A 19,592-nucleotide genomic window follows, 5' to 3' on the forward strand; every position below is an offset into this window, starting at 1 on the left:
TCTGCCCGGTGCAGCCAGGAATAGGAGCATCCTCTCGTCATTCCTATCCTCAATGGAACAGGAAAAACACTGAGGGGGTGGAGATGGGAAGGTCCTTTTCACCTCTCGTTTCCTGTCCCAATGAGGCTAAAAAGGACTTCCTCCATGGTGCTGTCAGGATTGGTGAACTGGAAATACTTATTTCATGCAATAAAATGCAGTTTAATTATTTAAAAAATCGTGCAATGTGATTTTCTGGTTTTTATTTTTAAATTCTGTCTCACATTTGAAGTGTACCTAAGATAGAAATTATTGATGTCTCTATTCTTTGTAGGTGGGAAAACTTGCAAAATCGGCAGTGTGTCAGATACTTATTTCCCCACACTTGCGGCCCAATCTCACATGGATCTTGCTTACAATGCCGTGTTTTAGTTAGTTTTGCTTCTGGCATGTGAAGAAGCTGTAAATATGCTGTAAATCAAGTCCTTGTCATGTTTTACGTCTTATATACAGTAGATTTGCCATATGTTAAATACATGTCCAGGGCAGGGAGCGCTGGCTGCTGTAGGTTTTTGCTCCTGGGCGGTGTAACTCCCGACTTTCATCTTTAACAAGAAGATGACGCAGAGACGAGAGTGCTGATGAAGCAGTCATGTTACCAGTCTACATTTTTCACACCTTGTCCATTAGCGCTTACCATGATTCGTTAATGTAACCTGAAAATAGCTGATCGTATTGTCTTTCAATTGATGTTAAAAATACACATTCAAAATATTATAGGGAATCTCTGGCAACACACCATTTTTAAGTTATTTTTTTTCTCATTGTCACATTATTGCAGTTATAGATGTATAAAAGGCTGGTGGTGTCATCATTACCCTCTTTCCACCACTTCTGCAGAATCATAGGTGATGACATCCATCCAGTAAGAGTAAAGTGCAACAGCGTTGTCTCCTAGCTTCCCGCTGATCTAGTTGCTAGGCAATAGCTTAAATATTTTGATGTTGTCAAGGTAACAGACAATACTTACGGTATATTATTTTTACTGTTTTTTTTTTTTCCCTTTTTGATATTCTGTTGTGATCATGTTTTACATACATTATATGTGCACAGCGGGTGAAATAAGTGTTTAACATATTTCTAAAGGTTCTATTGATATGAAATTCCCACCAGATGTCTGTAACAACCAATCCCATAAATTTTCTCTTAGATTAAAGTCAGGTGATTGTCTGGGCCATTCTGCTAGCTTTATGTTCTTTCTCTGAAACCAATTGAGAGTTTTCTTGACTGTTTGGGATCATTGTCTTACTGAAATGTCCTCCCTCGTTTCATCTTCATCATCCCAATAGATGGCAACAGATTATCAAGAATGTCTCAATTACCATATTTTGCGTAGTGCAAGACACATCTGACAATAAGTCTGCTTTCGAATTTTGAATAAAAAAACGGATCCATTGCAGATTGAAAAACTTGTGTGACAGATCCATTATTTAGCCGGATCCGACTAGCTCATCCAGCTAATTGGATCGTAAAAAAAATTGGAGCATGGTCAGTTAAAAATTTTTTTGATGGATCCGGCATCATAGGCTTCCATTCTAGCAAACCTACGGCGACGAATTTTTCGACGGACACAAAACATTACTATGTCCGTTTTCTCCGGCCGCCGGATAAACAATTTATGATGAATCCTGCGAAAAACTGATGAAACGTGAGGCCATCCGTCGCTAATACTAGTCTATGAGGGAAAAAAAGTTGCCACCGGATCCGTTTTTTTTTTTTTTTTCCAAAATTCGCCGGATTGTGACTGATGGCAAAAGAATTGTGTGAAAGCAACCTACGATGCACTCCAAATTTTTGGGAGAAAAATAGGGATAAAAATGCTTTTATTAAAATGGTGCTGCATCTCGGCAGCCTGATTTTTTACGGTAGCTGTGAAGAAGTGCGATCTGATTTGTCATCAGTGTGCAGGTTTTTTTTTTTTTTTTTTTTCTCCCCCCCCCCCCCCTCCCCCATGCAAAGCTGAGTGCAATCCCAATATTGGAGGAAAATCCTGTACAGCTGCATAGAATAAAATTTTTCCAATTGTGAGCTGATATTTTGTAGGACCGCACTTGGACTGAAAATACAGTTGTCTTCACTAGCCCTTGCCAAAATAATGGCTACTTATGTTCTCTTAATAAATGTGACCATCTTAACCCCTTAAGCCCCGAGGGTGGTTTGCACGTTAATGACCGGGCCAATTTTTACAATTCTGACCACTGTCCCTTTATGAGGTTATAACTCGGGAACGCTTCAACGGATCTTGGCGATTCTGACATTGTTTTCTCGTGACATATTGTACTTCATTTTAGTGGTAACATTTATTCGATATAACTTGCGTTTATTTGTGAAAAAAATGGAAATTTGGCGAAAATTTAGAAAATTTCACAATTTTCCAACTTTAAATTTTTATGCCCTTAAATCACAGAGATATGTCACGCAAAATACTTAATAAGTAACCTTTCCCACATGTCTACTTTACATCAGCACAATTTTGGAACCAAAATTTTTTTTTTGTTAGGGAGTTATAAGGGTTAAAAGTTGACCAGCAATTTCTCATTTTTACAACACCATTTTTTTTTAGGGACCACATCTCATTTGATGTCATTTTGAGGGGTCTATATGATAGAAAATACCCAAGTGTGACACCATTCTAAAAACTGCACCCCTCAAGGTGCTCAAAACCACATTCAAGAAGTTTATTAACCCTTCAGGGGTTTCACAGGAATTTTTGGAATGTTTAAATAAAAATGAATATTTAACTTTTTTTCACACAAAATTTATTTCAGCTCCAATTTGTTTTATTTTACCAAGGGTAACAGGATAAAATGGATGCCAAACATTGTTGTACAATCTGTACTGAGTACGCTGATACCCCATATGTGGGGGTAAACCACTGTTTGGGCGCATGGCAGAGCTTGGAAGGAAAGGAGCGCCATTTGACTTTTCAATGCAAAATTGACAGGAATTGAGATGGGACGCCATGTTGCGTTTGGAGAGCCCCTCATGTGCCTAAACATTGAAACCCCCCACAAGTGACACCATTTTGGAAAGTAGACACCCTAAGGAACTTATCTAGATGTGTGGTGACCACTTTGGCCCACCAATTGCTTCACAGAAGTTTATAATGCAGAGCCGTAAAAATAAAAAATCATATTTTTTCACAAAAATAATCTTTTCGCCACCAATTTTTTATTTTCCCAAGGGTAAGAGAAGAAATTAGACCACAAAAGTTGTTGTGCAATTTGTCCTGAGTGCGACGATACCCCATATGTGGGGGTAAACCACTTTTTGGGTGCATAGCAGAGCTCGGAAGGGAAGGAGCGCCATTTGACTTTTCAATGCAAAAATGACTGGAATTAAGATGGGACGCCATGTTGGTTTGGAGAGCCCCTGATGTGCCTAAACATTAAAACCCCCCACAAGTGACACCATTTTGGAAACTAGACCCCCTAAGGAACTTATCAAGATGTGTTTTGAGAGCTTTGAACCCCCAAGTGTTTCACTACAGTTTATAACGCAGAGCCGTTAAAATAATTTTTTTTTTTTTCGCAAAAATTATTTTTTAGCCCCCAGTTTTGTATTTTCACAAGGGTAACAGAATAAATTGGACCCCAAAAGTTGTTGTCCAATTTGTCCTGAGTACGCTGATACCCCATATGTGGGGGGGAACCACTGTTTGGGCGCATGGCAGAGCTCGGAAGGGAAGGAGCGCCATTTGGAATGCAGACTTAGATGGATTGGTCTGCAGGCGTCACGTTGCATTTGCAGAGCCCCTGATGTACCCAAACAGTAGAAACCACCCACAAGTGACCTCATATTGGAAACTAGACCTCCCATGGAACTTATCTAGATGTGTTGTGAAAACTTTGAACCCCCAAGTGTTTCACTACAGTTTACAACGCAGAGCCGTGAAAATAAAAACCTTTTTTTTCCCACAAAAATGATTTTTAGCCCCCCAAATTTTTATTTTCCCAAGGATAACAAGAGAACTTGGACCCAAAAAGTTGTTGTCCAATTTGTCTCGAGTACGATGATACCCCATATGTTGGGGTAAACCCCTGTTTGGGCGCACGGGAGAGCTCGGAAGTGAAGGAGCACTGTTTTACTTTTTCAATGCAGAATTGGCTGGAATTGAGATCGGACGCCATGTCGCGTTTGGAGAGCCCCTGATGTGCCTAAACAGTGGAAACCCCCCAATTATAAATGAAACCCTAATCCAAACACTCCCCTAACCCTAATCCCAACTGTAACCCTAACCACACCTCTAACCCTGACACACCCCTAATTCTAATCCCAACCCTAATCCCAACCGTAAATGTAATCCAAACCCTAACCCTAGCCCTAACCCTAGCCCTAACCCTAATGGGAAAATGGAAATAAATACATTTTTTTTAATTTTATTATTTTTCCCTAAGGCTAGGTTCACATTGCGTTAGGGAAATCCGTTTAGCGCTAGCGGATTGCGCTAACGCAATGTCTTTTTAGGTGTCGTGTTTAGTGGTCGCGTTAACGTCCCCGCTCTGGAAGATCGGTGATCGGACCTCGGGCGCGCCGCGGACGCTGCAAGCAGCGTCTGAGGCGCGCCACAAAAGAATGGCACCTTGCTAGCACGAGCCGAAAATGGCACGCTCTAGCGATGCGCTACACCCGAAAATCACATTGCTGTCAATGGTTGTGCTAACGGACCCGTTGCACGGCGTTAATTGTGACATTTTCGCCGTGCAACGCTGTCCGTTAGCGTTAACCCATTAACGCAATGTGAACCTAGCCTAACTAAGGGGGTGATGAAGGGGGGTTTGATTTACTTTTATAGCGTTTTTTATATCGGATTTTTATGATTGGCAGCCGTCACACACTAAAAGACGCTTTTTATAGCAAAAAAGTTTTTGCGTCTCCACATTTTGAGACCTATAATTTTTCCATATTTTGGTCCACATAGTCATGTGAGGTCTTGTTTTTTGCGGGACGAGTTGACGTTTTTATCGGTTACATTTTCGGACACGTGACAGTTTTTGATCGCTTTTTATTCCGTTTTTTTGTGAGGCAGAATGACCAAAAACCAGCTATTCATGAATTTCTTTTGGGGGAGGCGTTTATACCGTTCCGCGTTTGGTAAAATTGATGAAGCAGTTTTATTCTTCGGGTCAGTACGATTACAGCGATACCTCATTTATATCATTTTTTTATGTTTTGGCGCTTTTATACGATAAAAAGCTATTTTATAGAAAAAATAATTATTTTGGCATCGCTTTATTCTGAGGACTATAACTTTTTTATTTTTTTGGTTATGATGCTATATGGCGGCTCGTTTTTTGCGGGACAAGATGACGCTTTCAGAGGTACCATGGTTATTTATATCCGTCTTTTTGATCGCGTGTTATTCCACTTTTTGTTCAGCGTTATGATAATAAAGCGTTGTTTTTTGGCTCTTTTTTTTTTTTTTTTCTTACGGTGTTCACTGAAGGGGTTAACTAGTGGGCCAGTTTTATAGGTCGGGTCGTTACGGACGCGGCGATACTAAATATGTGTACTTTTATTGTTTATTTGTTTTTTTTTAGGTAAAGAAATATATTTATGGGAATATTTTTTTTTTTTTCTGCTTTATGTAGGATTTTTTTTTTTTTTTTACAAGTGTGGAAATTTTTTTTTTTTACTTTTTCACTTTGTCCCAGGGGGGGACATCACAGATCACCGATCTGACAGTGTGCACAGCACTCTGTTAGATCGGTGATCTGACATACAGCCGGGCAGGATTAGAGCTGCAGCTGCAGCCTGATCCTGACCCTGAAGTGCTCCCTGCAGGACCCGGATGCAGCCCGGCGGCCATTTTGGATCCGGGGACTGCAGGGAGAAGACGCTCGGTACACGGTGAGTACATCACTGTGTACCGATCGTCTCAGGGAAGCCCGCAGGGAGCCCCCTCCCTGCGCGATGCTTCCCTGCACCGCCGGCACACCGCGATCATCTTTGATCGCGGTGTGCCGGGAGCGGTCCGTGACCGCTCCTGGCACATAGTGCCGGATGTCAGCTGCGATAGGCAGCTGACACTCGGCCGCGCTCCCCCCGTGAGCGCGGCCGATCGCATATGACGTACTATCCCGTCCCTGGGAATTAAGTCCCAGGTCACCTGGACGGGATAGTACGTCATATGGGATTAAGGGGTTAAACTCCCCACCCCAAGAATATTAGAAGTCGCCAAGAAGTTTGGTGATCATATGGAAGTAAATAGGCCAGTGGCTGGGTGCATTATTCCTGGCATAGAATGCTAATATACTTACAATATTAGTGTTATCCCCGGATAATCACCAGATTCTGACATGAGACACTGATGTTTTATGCAAATATTTACAGGTATGGTAAGTCAAGAGGAACTTTCTAACGACGTGTATTTTATATAGATGGGTGGATGCGGTATTCTGTTATCCAGGCAGTGTAAGCTAAGGCTGAGCTGTAGATGTGCTGCGTCTTCAGGGGCTGGCAGCATTTGTCGAGTGTGTCCTCTTTGTATAAAAAAAACAATGGGTGCAATGTACCGAAGACAGGCTTTGATTTTGTTGAAGTGCTTTCTTGTGTCCAGTTACTCAGTCACATGGGTATTGTACCACTTCTCTATTTTCACACCTTACATAGCCAGGGTCTGATCTTCAGGCCTCCCTAATAATACCCTGTTGTGGGGTCTTTTCTGGGGCTCACAGCTATTCACATTCAGATTGTTCAGGATTTGCATAAGAGTCGCATACTTGAGTAGGATGAATGCTCTTTGTTATCCATTCATCTAGTTTCCAAATAAGCACCTCCTGCCATAGACAAGTCAGAGTAGTCTCCAACAAAGAACCTTGTTTCAAAAGGGCGACTGATGGGTGGAGTTAGGTAAATAATTTATTTATTTTTTTAACATAAAAATTATTTTTGTGTAATGTGCCTGGCAGATGGTCCTGCCATCCAAGAAAACTGCTTGGATTTCTGCCAGTTCGATCGTATTGTGGTCCATCTATTTCAGCTTGCTCCACAAGACTGTTATTCCGGTTAATTAAGTTTGTGATTTCTGATTTTATAGTGCAGCTATGGTTATTTTATAGATTTTATCCTGCAATAATTTAGCAAGTATCTATAGTAAAGATGATGACTTTTCGACCAGTGGGTTGAGTTCCTCACCGATCGCAAGAATGGGACACTTTGTCCCTCATTAGAAAATTAAAGCGAACCTGTCACCAGGTTTGGCAGCTATAAGATGCGGCCACCGCCTTTCAGGGCTTATCATGAAAGGATAATGGTGTGCACTCTGGTCAAGGACACGGAGGTGCTGGTAAAACAGACCGTGTGGCCAAGTCAATAGTACAAGAAAAAATACCGCACACTCGAAACTGGTATGATGCAAAAAGGTATATGCCAGATTTATTCAAGAAAACAAGTTAACAATTGCCACTGTGATAATTTGTAGATAGAAACCCGACGTTTCGATCCTCCCGGGTCTTATTCATGGGGTTACTTAACTCTTTTGATACACAGACATAGGAATTGCAGTGATAGAAGGCAAGACAATGGTCCTTTTAAGGCATAACCTTATAGTGGGTCCAATAATTGCTCCTGTGGAATAGGTAGAGGGGTTCCTGTTTAGGGCGGTCGGGGACGTGGCGGCACATATGTATATATATGTGTATATATCTATATCTATCAAATGCTAAGTTTAACGAATGTTAAGGGGCGGGTTATATTGATATGTAGCGATCCTGAGTTATTATGCTCTGGAGTTCACAGAATGGAAGAGAAACTATCTGTACATATCTAGCAAGATGCATGTAAGTTTAGAGATTCAATACATACCTGTACTAGTTGTACAAGAACTCCACCTGTCACAAGGTTCACTCATAATTCATGTACTCATTATCTAACTTGCTGTTGGAAGAGAAAATCGCAATGTATTGTAGGCTCTAAAATGCTTAAATGACCCTAATTTTCCATTAGAGATGTTAGAGTTAAAGGTTAAGGTTCGCCCATTCAGTGCAGCTGGTTTAAAGAGTATCTCACCCTGGAATGCTTTCCCTTGCCAGGCACTTGGCATCTATTCCACTGCTTCTGTGTATGTGTGTCTGTGTATATATGTGCGGATATATGTATGTGTGTATATAGGTATAGATGTGTATATATAGAGATAGCGAGATGGAACCCGTGCCAGCAGGATATTTTTAATGGCATGTTCTTCGCATATCCTCCTGGACTGTGCTTGATGGTTTTCTAGTTTGAACAAGGTCACATAAGACAAAATTAGATGAGTGTGCTGAAGGTTTTTTTTTTTTTCTTCTTCTGTTTCTTGATCAACATGTTACCAGATTGTGTGAATAAAGGTAGATGCAAGTGGCGGATTTTGTGACTTGCATGATGTGTACTATGTACAGAGATGCTTATCTGGGAGCCGTGCAAATAAAGAAATCCCTGTATAAAATGGCAAATATGGAGAGTTACAGGAGTTAGTGTATGTATGTGTATATAATATATACAGATGCTTCTCACAAAATTAGAATATAATGGTTTTTTTTTCAGTTCTTCAATACACAGAGTGAAACTCGTATACTTTATATAGTCATTACAATCACAGTGATCTATTTCAAGTGTTTATTTCTGTTAATGTTGATGATTATGGCTTACAGCCAATGAAAACAAAAAATGTAATTATCTCAGTAAGTTAGAATAATTAACAAAAAACAACTGCAAAGGCTTCCTAAGCGTTTATAAAGGTCCCTTAGTCTGTTTCGGTAGGCTCCACAATCATGGGGAAGACTGCTGACTAGATAGATGTCCAGAAGGCAGTCACTTACCCACTCCACAAGGAGGGTAAGACACAAAAGGTCATTGCTGAAGAAGCTGGCTGTTCACAGAGTGCTGTATCCAAGAATAGTAATGGAAGGTTGAGTGGAAGGAAAAAGTGTGGTAGAAAAAGGTGCACAAGCAACTGGGATAACTGTAGCCTGAAAGGATTAGGAAAAGGCCATTCAAATATTTTGGGGAAATTGACAAGGAGTGGACTGCTGCTGGGGTCATTGCTTCAAGAGTCACCACACACACACACACACACACACAGACATATCCAGGACATGGGCTACAAGTGTCACATTCCTTATGTCAAGCCACTAATAACCAATAGACAACGCCAGAAGCGTCTTACCTGGGCCAAGGAGAAAAAGAACTGGACTGTTGCTCAGTGGTCCTAGGTGTTTTCAGATGAAAGTAAATTTTGCCTTTCACTTGGAAATCAAGGCCCCAGAGTCTGGAGGAAGAGTGGAGAGGCCACAATCCAAGCTGCGTGAGGTCTAGTGTGAAGTTTCCACAATCCGTAATGGTTTGGGAGCCATGTCATCTGCTGGTGTAGGTCCACTGTGTTTTATCAAGACCAAAGGCATTGCAGCCATCTACCAGGAAATTTTAGAGCACTTCATGCTTCCCTCTGTCGACAAGCTTTTTGGAGATGGAAATGTCATTCTCCAGCAGGACTTGGCATCTGTCCACACCGCCAAAAATACCAACACCTGGTTTATAAACAACAGTATCACTGTGCGTGATTGGCAGCAAATCTCGCCTGACCTTAACCCTATAGAGAATCTATGGGGTATTGTCAAGAGGAAGATGAGACACCAGACCCAACAATGCAGACGAGCTGAAGGCTGCTATCAAAGCAACCTGGGCTTCCATAACACCTCAGCAGTGCCACAGGCTGATCGCCTCCATGCCACTCCGCATTGATGCAGTAATTGATGCAAAAGGAGCCCCGACCAAGTATTGAGTGCATTTACTGAACATACATTTCAGAAGACCAACATTTTGGATTTTAAAATAATTTTTCAAGCTGGTGTTATAAAATATTCTAATTTACTGAGATAATGACTTTTGGGATTTCAAAGGCTGTGAGCCATAATCATCAACATTAGCAGAAATAAACACTAGAAATGGATCACTCTGTTTGTAATGACTCTATATAATATAGGGGTTTCACTTTTTGTGTTGAAGAACTGAAATAAATTTAGCTTTTGGACGATATTCTCAATTTTGTGAGAAGCACCAGTATAATTATTTTTAATGGTAGCTGTGGGCTCTGTCCCTAGTCTGTGCAAAGTGGAGGGGTTTTAAAACCATGTACAGACAATAATAGATGCAGACCTAAAATGGAGATCAATAAAAATGTTGATCTTCATGTTGTGTTTTTTTTTTTTTTTATATATTTTTTCCCAGTACAGCTTTGGGTCATTTGTTCCAGACGAGTGTCTAATCAATAGACGCTCAGACCAGGACACATTTTAAAGGTAAAGATATCGATCGCGATCACTTATCAAGAGCAGAACTAAAAAAAGAAAAAAAAAAAAAAAAAGCTTTCTTGGTCTAATGGCTGTTAAATGCCAGTCTATAATATTTGTTTGTTTGTAAAAGTGCTGCCATCTAAAATAGCGTCTTTCAAAATGGTAATGCTAATGTTTTCATGGACAAATACTTTAGTTTCTCAGATACATTAAAGCTGGCCTTAACCTAGTTCTGGTATGTAGCAATGACACAACAGGACGGCAACATATAGAAAACCTGCCAGAAAAAGCCCTGTACCAGGCAATAACTCTTTTTAGAACAGTTTGGTGATATCTTAGTATCTGTGCTGATATGTCACTTTGTTTCACGTCCAAAGACCTTTTGTTGATGCACAGCGCAGTGGGTCCATTACGGAAGTGCGGCATCATACTGGGCTCTACGTGGCCACTTCTTGCTGCTCATTTCCACATTATCATATGCATGGAGCCCGCTTCTACATCAATAATGGCAGTGCTAACCTTAAAGGGAGTGTCATCCCCAAAACTCCACCACTTGCACATTCATATAGGGCACTTGGCTGCTATAAACATCATACCTGTAGTGCACATATTTGTTTCTTTTTAGATAAAAAAAGTTTTATTACATATGTAAATGGGGGGTCCTTGGTGCCGCCCCACTGTGGCCAAGTCTCAGTACACCGTTCTGGCCCGTCCACTATCATGCTCTGAACTTAGCCTTACATTGAATGACCATGATCACTTTGGAAAGCTGCCTGAATTAAATCCTCATCCCTGCGCACACTGACACTGCAGAGGTCGAGCGCACACGTGTCAGTACAGGCATGTTCCAATCCCTGTCTACTGTCTTAAGCGAGCGGCCGTACGGACTGTGTGATACTACTGTAATCCCTGCAGTGTCAGTGTGTGCGGGGGTGGGGCAATGAAGATTCAGTTATTGCAGCGCTTAGAAGAGCGCAGTGTCAATCAACATGAGGGGAGGTGCGGAGCATTGTAATTCAAAGGGCAGAATGGTGTCTTGAGCTGTTAGCCACAGCCAGGATAATCCAAGGACCCCCCATTTACTTTTTCTATAAAATAAAGGTTTGCTTCCGCCTTTTTTTTTTTCAAGGCTATGTGCACACGTTGCAGATTATTACCCTTAGGCTAAAAATTAGCCTGAGGCTATGTGCACACGTTCAGGAATTCATGCAGAAAATTCCTGTGGAAATCCAGACATTTCTGCCAGATTTCCGCATGAAATCCGCATGCGTTTTTTTGCGCGGTTTTGACGCGGTTTTTCCCAGACACTTCCCAATGCATTAGACAGTGGGAAAACCGCGAAAAAAAAACGCAAAAATAATGAGCAGGTTCATTATTTTTCCGCAATGCGTTTTTCATGCAGAAAAACGCACATCATGTGCACAGAAATTGCAAATTTCATTAAAAATGATAGGATGCTTAATGTATGCAGATTATTTGCGGTTTTATAGCGTTTTTATAGCGCAAAAACGCTAAAAAACCGCAAATAATCTGCAACGTGTGAACATAGCCTTAAAGTTAAACTATAGCTGTCCGAAGAATGATCATGCTGCTTCTTTTCACCTCTTCATGGTTTCCATACCCTGCAGTGGTTAAAAAAAAAAAAGTAACAAAAGACTGAATCTGTGCACAGACGCTCCTTTTTTATATTGCTGTGCATTACACTTACTTATTGCAGCTGACGCCGTGTACATTTACCCTAAAACTCCTTTATCCAACTAATGTTTTTAAAAATGGGAGTCAAAAGATCCCGGTTGTAAGTCTTCACTGAGTAGTGTGGCTCCTTGTCATCTACACCAACATCAGAATAATAAGATAACGAAGTGATTACAACATTTGGTTGTCTAGAGAATTATTAGCTGGTAACTCGCCCTTGTCAGTATAGACAGATGTCCCAAGATTATCCTGAAGACACGGTCAGTCTGTTTTTGTACTCCAGCACTAGAACCGCTGCAGGGACTCTTGCTTCTATATATTGTCATTATAGGGGTCCTGCATCCTTCAAAATGGCACATACTGTCACAGCATGACATCAGGGACGGATCACAGGTATTTAAATTGCCCCTATCCATGCCCTATCCTAACTGCATGGCATGTTCTGGTGATACGCCCTCAGGCTATGTGCACACGCTGCGGATCTGCAGCAGTTTTCCATGCGTTGTAGAGTACCATGTTAACATATGGAAAACAAAATCCGCAGTGCACATGCTGCAGAAAAAAATGCGCGGAAACACAGCGTTGTTTTTTTCGCAGCATGTCAATTCTTTCTGCGGATTCCGCAGCGGTTTACACCTGCTCCACAATAGGAATCCGCAGGTGTAAAACCGCAGGTGGAATCCGCAAAAAAACTGTGGTAAAACCACGGGTAATCCGCTGTGCGGAAAAACCCACACACCATTCCGCAATGTGTGCACATAGCCTCAGTCTTCAAACAGAGACTTTTTTTATACTTTTTTTTTTTTTTTTTTATATGCAGATTCCACCTACTATTTTACAGCTGCGGATTCCTATTGTGGAAAGAATTGAAATGCTGCGAGGAAAAAAACAACGCTGCATTTTTTTCTGCAGCATGTGCACGGCGGATTTTGTTTTCCGTACATTAATATGGTACTGTACAAGGCATGGAAAACTGCTGCAGATCCGCAGCGTCAAATCCGCTGCTGATCCTCAGCAAAATCGCAACGTGTGCACATAGCCTGAAGGATTGCAGCAATGCAGCCAGTTGCCAAATTTAAAATATTATTTGCACAATCAGAATGTTTATTAGAAGAGCAATGCAAAATATAAGGCTTGGGACCTTAAGATGTTCTTTCTGGAAATGTATGACTACATTGACAACTGGGTGTTGCCTTTTGCCTTGTCATTAAGATGTCTCCATGCACATGAGAACTCGCTCACACCACCGTATTTATCGGTTGAGTGCTATCGAATTTTTTTTTTAATCAGATAGCTCTTGGACCAATGTTATTTAATGAGCTGATTACTGATTTTTTTATTTATTTATTTTTTTTTATTTTAAACTTATTGAATCTGTGGGGAAAAAAAAAAATCGCAGCCTGCTGTGATTTCACTCTGAAATCAGAAGCCACTCACTCATTAAAGTCCACGGGTGCCTGAAAAAATATCGGACTGCACTTGGAGGACATCTGGGTGCAGTCCAATTTCCATGGACTCGCACAATAGAGAAATGTTGTTCTCCATCGTCTCCTCACCTCTCACCCGAGAGCATTGGATCACACTAAGCAGTCACTCAGATCAGAGTGTGATCAGAGGGTCATTACCATGATCTATTTGATTCTCTTGGAGGAGAGCATGTTCACTCCTGTGACCCCGGCCTGAAATTGTTCCTTTTCAATGTCAGAATGAGTACAACTTATCCCATTGACAAAGGAATACTAAAGCTCAGTTGTCAGTCTAGTCATACATTTCCAAGACGAATAACGTGTGCCATGGTGCAGTCTTGAGTCTAAGAAAAGATGAATCAGAATTGCTATTTTATTGGAGAATACAACGGTTTCTGAAAGCAGCGCTGCCAGGAGAGCCGAGTGCCCCTCTGCAAGGATTTAAGATATTGGTTTTGGTATATTTCAAATAATTCTCCAGGCTTAAAAATACGTAAGAGCAAATCATGTGCAGTGCTAAGATGCTAATGTGAATTCCATCACTCCAATTGTCCTTGTTGGTCTATGCTTTTTATTTTCTTTTTTGCTGGTGTAATCATTTGACCAATATTTACATCCCTGACCTCTGTGGTTTTGGGCCAGGCATGCAGAGATCACCATTGAGGACAGTGATTGGCTGCAGAGATCACCATTGAGGACTGATTGGCTGCAGAGATCACCATTGAGGACAGTGATTGGCTGCAGAGATCACCATTGAGGACTGATTGGCTGCAGAGATCACCATTGAGGACAATGATTGGCTGCAGAGATCATCATTGAGGACAGTGATTGGCTGCAGAGGTCACTATTGAGGACAATGATTGGCTGCAGAGGTCACATGAATATACAGTGACAAAATAAATGCCACTGGAAAGTGCCAGCTGTGGAGCGGCTGCTGCAAATGGCATGTAACTTTTTTACTTTCATTTTCTTTCTTACATTCTTTGCTCTTACAATTTTTATAAAAATCCTGTACAAACCCCCTTTTAGGAACATTAGTTATTTTTTTTCCCTTTTAAATATAGGCATTACACAGATAAATACTGTTCTATGTCAATCCATAGATAAAGGCTAATAGTGTAATTTTGTGTATAAATGGTAAGTCCATAAAACCAGATCTGTTTTCCCTTCTGTCATGCTTTGATAAAGAGCGGCAGCTGCACTTGTGGCCTAAAGCTTTTACTTGTGCGCGGCCCGAGCAGACACACTAATGCCTCAGTTGTCCTGGATACTGACATCGTGCTGCATTGTAATCGAATCTCGCCCCTTTGTTGGGTGTTTTGGGATTTAGATCTGACCTCCAATCTTAGCAGCTGCTTATGGAGGAGACGGACAATACCCGGCTGTAGGGGAAATGTACACAAAGGGGTCGAAGTTTCATGGCACGATTTCATTACTTGTACAGTAAAATATCTAAAGGGATTTTCCAGCACTTCCTAAATGGTAAGAACTGCGTGATCTACAAGTAGAGGAAATGTGATTGCTGCTTTCTTACGTGACTCACTAGGTGGCCTCATTAATTGGCCTCTGCCCGGTTCTTCGTATAAGTCAGCACCTATTGAAATAAAAGGGAGACACGTACAGGTCCGTCCCATACTGGTGACAAAAGCAGAGAATTTTAGGAGTATGTACAGTATCTGTGTATAGGAACAGAGAAATGGAGCTCAATGCTAAAGAAAGTGAGTTAAATAACCTTATCAATCTCTGCACACTTGTATGCTGATGATCACAAAGCTTTGCTCTATGTAATAGTTAAAGGGCGCCGACTTAGTGGTGTTTTCCAGTAGATAGAAGTAATCATCTATTCTCAGGTTAGGTGGTAACATTAGATTGGAGGAGGATCCCTGGCCATAATGGATGGGACACAGCCTAATAAGAATGGCGTTTGTGTGCGCCCTCGGACATCGCTCCATCCATTTCCCTTAGGGCTGCCAAGCGTTGTATTTGGCTTTTCCCGGCAGTTCCGTGGGGAATGAATGAAGCGACGGACAAACAGGTATACTGCCGCTCCTTTATCAGGCATAAAAGACCCAAAGATCAAAAAGTATTATAACCTATTGATCTCTTTTTAAAGCGAACCCGTAAGTAGGATTTTGCTCAGTAATCTACAGTGTCAGGTTTGTGCCATTTTGTTTATTGGGGATTTTAGGAAGTACCCGATTCGTGGGCAGAGGTGGAAAATACAGATGCAATTGAATGTGCCTTTTGTAGGTGCTGGGACATTCGGTGCACGAGCCCTTAGGTCATTCACACATCCGTGATTTTTATGCTGTTAAGGCCAAGTTCACACTCTCAGTATTTTGTCAGCATTTGTAATTGTAAGCCAAAATCAGGAGTGGGTGAAGAACGCAGAGCCGGTGCGCGTGTTGCTTTTCTCTGTTGTTCCTATGTTGTTGTTAATCAGTGTTTAGGATGTTATTTTCATCAATGTTTGCACAGTTTTTAGAGTAGGTGATTTTTCACTAAAATGGGTGGGGGGACACTGCAACGCTTCTATCCATTACAGTGCCAATCACGGACAGATGATGGCCAGCTATGTCCTGCCTTTGATTTTCACAGACCCAGAAACTTGTATGGGAAACTAAGATCCATGATTCAGATAAAAAAAAAATGTCATGCATGTCTCTGGGATTGTTTTCAGACCACTTGGTCTGCAATAATAAATGGCCATGTGAACGGCTCCAGATGCTATTATGGGCACTTGTTCTATCCTTGAAAGACACAGAACACATACGTAACTCACGGACTCCGGAACAAAGCCTACGTGTCAGTAGCTGCACTACTGACGAGCATTTTATCACTTTTTTGTTTTTTTTTTGGAGACCCATTTAAAAAAAAAAACAAAACAAAGTATACAGGACACTTCAAAATGACTTGAAGAATTTCAGCACTTTGTCTAGCACCTTTGGACACAGTCAAAATTTCTGACATTTTAAGTTTTGTTAACTTGTAATATTTTGTGGAAATTTTAGATGCACTTTATCATTGCTGTAATTTTTATTTTATTTTATAGGCTTAGTTAAAATACTGTATTTCCTCCAACGCCAGTCAACATATAGGACAAAGAGCTATTAGTAATGTGTGACAAATGGCAGAGCGTTGTCAGTTCAGGAAGAAGAGCTTGTTTGTATTATGCTTGGCTACGATATTTGTCTGTCAGCGGCAGGTCTGCATTATATTACTGTTTGACTTTCACAGCATTTTGATATCTTGGCTGTTTGCGCTGCAGTATTATAGCGATTAATTATAATTTGCCTAAGGCAGCAAAAAAAAAAATCTAAGCGCCATAAAGTGTAACTTTTAATTCTCTATTTAAAAGGAATGACCACTACAGTGGTCAGAGTGTGTAAGGACCAGATCGGATAGAATATATCTCTTACTGATCATAGTCCTACATTTTGATACAGGAAAGAAATATATCTTGGTACCATGACAATTTGTTGGTACCGTGGCAATTTGTTACCATCTTTTCAGTTAGCCATTAAAAGGTATCAACCACTGAGGACTCTCAATTCTAAATATTGATCATAGTCCTATCTCCTTGCTCATAGTCATTGGCCTGTACCACGGTTTGTAGGGATTTCTTGGTGCGGCCGCTGCCTTATTCCCTTCACAATCACCATACACATCTGACCGATGTTAAGTAACAAGTGCCCTAAAGCCTCCCCCATGTTTCACCAGAGGCCTGGTGTTGTCAGGGGAAAGAGGCTGGATAATTTTTTTTTTTTTCTTTTTTGTGTGTTTTTGAATATGCAGTATTATAGCGATACACAGTGAGTAACTGGGGGCATCATGGTGGCTACAGTAAGGCCGGTATCGGCTCCTAGCCATTTCTTCCTCTAACATTATTTAGACTTGATGGAGATTTGGCTTTGTGAGCCTGGGGAATTGTCCGTCACAGATCTCTGTCTGATGGGGAGGTCAGGACAGTGACCATATGGCTGTACATTTCTCTTCATAGGGGGGAAAAAATGCAAATGGTCTCCTAGGCAGCACCTGATGGCAAAAGTCTGTGAGGGGTGGCACTTATTTCTGCCAGTGTTTCCATGGATCCCAATTTTTTTTTTTTTGCACTTTCGCAGCAACCGTGACCATTGATTCAAAAAGGCCTCAAATATACAGAGCGACAAAGGTGCTGCGGATTATCATCAGTGGGATAATGATATGACTTACGGTATCTATAGTGTAAAAACAGCGTTAGTGTTTTATCCATATGCTATAGTAGAAAAAAGAATTTCCATTCAAAATGATAAAGTTACTGTTTTGTAGTTTTTGTTAGTTTTACTTAAAGGAAATCTGTCAGTAGGAGCATCCCTACAGCAGTCTACATGGGCATGCAGGACATAGAAAGTTGAATTAAATGATACCTTGATATCTATTTGATACCATGTCTATTCCCGTTTTTCTTATGTAAATGAGCTGTTAAGATTTATGGGCCGGACACAGATCTCCTTGAGAATCTGCATCTGAAGCTCATTGTAAATGAAAATGGGCTTTACCCTGTCACACTCACGGAGATCTATGTCCGGCCCTTAGATCTTAACAGCTGATTTACATAATAAGAAAAACTGGAATTATGTGCACACGTTGCGGATTCTCAGCAGATCCGCAGCGTTTTTTGCAGTGCAGAAACGCTGCAGATCCGCAATTGATTTATCAATGTAAATCAATGAGAAAAAAAAAATGCTGTGCACACTTTGCGGAAAATCCGCTGTGGAAAGGCTGCGGTTTAAAAGAAGTAGCATGTCACTTCTTTTTTGTGAATCTGCAGCGTTTTTGTACCCATTCCATTATAGAAACCCGCAGGGGTAAAAAAACGTAGCAAATCCGCAAGAAAGCCGCAGCAAAAAACGCGACAAATCCGCAGGTGCGTTTTCTGCCAGGAGAGGCAGAATCCGCACCAGAAACTCCTAAACCTAATCCGCAACGTGTGCACATAGCCTTAGACATCGGATCACAGATATCAAGGTATCGTTTTATTTAGCTCACTATATGAGTATTTAGAGATGTGAAAAATCCAAATTTTAAACTAGCCATAGGTCTAAACATGAAAAATGAGCCAAACCATTTTACAATAATTGAAAAGGGGTTGTAAGGATTAAAAAAAACCAAAAAACATTGTATTCCTCATCGGTGTCCTGAATACCGCTGTTGCTTACCTTGGGAATTCAATGACTAGTAAGCGCAAGAGGTGACCGGGTCCTGCTGCCTCGGAGGTATATACTTAAAAAAAAATATATATATTGCTCCTATGCTTATGAGATGAAAGTGGTGCAACTTTGCAAGTTTGTTTAGAAATATCCTAAGGCTGAAGTATAGAGCCTTTATGTAAACCTTTGTGTCTCTGGCTAGTGCATCTATAGGCTATGTACACACGTTCAGGATTTCTTGCAGAAATTTCCTGAGGAAAACCTGAAATTTTCTGCAAGAAATCTGCATGCGGTTTTTGCACGTTTTTACCGCATTTTTGGTCCGTTTTTTTTTTTTTTTGCGGATTTTTCCGGACATTTCCCAATGCATTATATAGTGGGAAATCTGCCAAAAATCCACAAAATTAATGAACATGCTGTGTTTTTTACCGCAAAAAAACGCATCATGTGCGCAAAAATTGCGGAATTCATTCTAAATTATGGGATGCATAATGTATGCTGTTTTTTTTTTTTTTTTTTGCGGTTTTATAGCGAAAAAATGCGAAAAAAAAAAGCATAAAAAACCAGCAACGTGTGCACACAGCCTTACTCTTCTCCCTCTGATCCTCCTGGGGGGCAAGTTCCAAGTGCGTGCAGCCCCAGAAGCTCCGCTACATGCTCACATATCTGTGCTGAATATACAAGATACCAGGAGATTCAAAATTGTCAAGAACCTATTTTTTTCTGATTGCGGGTAGGGGTTGGTGGGTGGGAATTTGCATATGAAAAATGTGTAGGCTTTTTGCAAAGATGAAATGCTTACCGCATTATAAACTGACTTTCTATTGTTTGTTGCAGGGAATGTATAGAAGTGTCATAACCAAAAAATATTATCCCTTGTGAGTTCAGGGAGATACCTTTTTTTTATGTCTATGATCAAACTCCAAAATGTG

At 40.9% G+C, this 19,592-nt stretch overlaps 1 protein-coding gene across 2 annotated transcripts in view; it reads left to right on the top strand.

Annotated features, from left to right (window-relative positions):
- The window catches only part of FOXN2 (forkhead box N2), a 50,754-nt gene that overhangs the window by 14,249 nt on the left and 16,913 nt on the right, over positions 1-19,592 (top strand). The window contains exon 2 of one of the 2 annotated variants that reach the window (XM_069768650.1): positions 19,498-19,538. The exons of the other annotated variant lie outside the window; for it this stretch is intronic. The gene's annotated coding sequence lies outside the window, so the exon portion shown is untranslated. The remainder of the gene's footprint in view (positions 1-19,497; positions 19,539-19,592) is intronic. 2 annotated transcript variants of the gene reach the window in all.

The sequence above is a fragment of the Ranitomeya imitator genome, chromosome 5 (assembly GCF_032444005.1).
Source record: "Ranitomeya imitator isolate aRanImi1 chromosome 5, aRanImi1.pri, whole genome shotgun sequence".
In the NCBI taxonomy this organism is placed as follows: domain Eukaryota; kingdom Metazoa; phylum Chordata; class Amphibia; order Anura; family Dendrobatidae; genus Ranitomeya; species Ranitomeya imitator.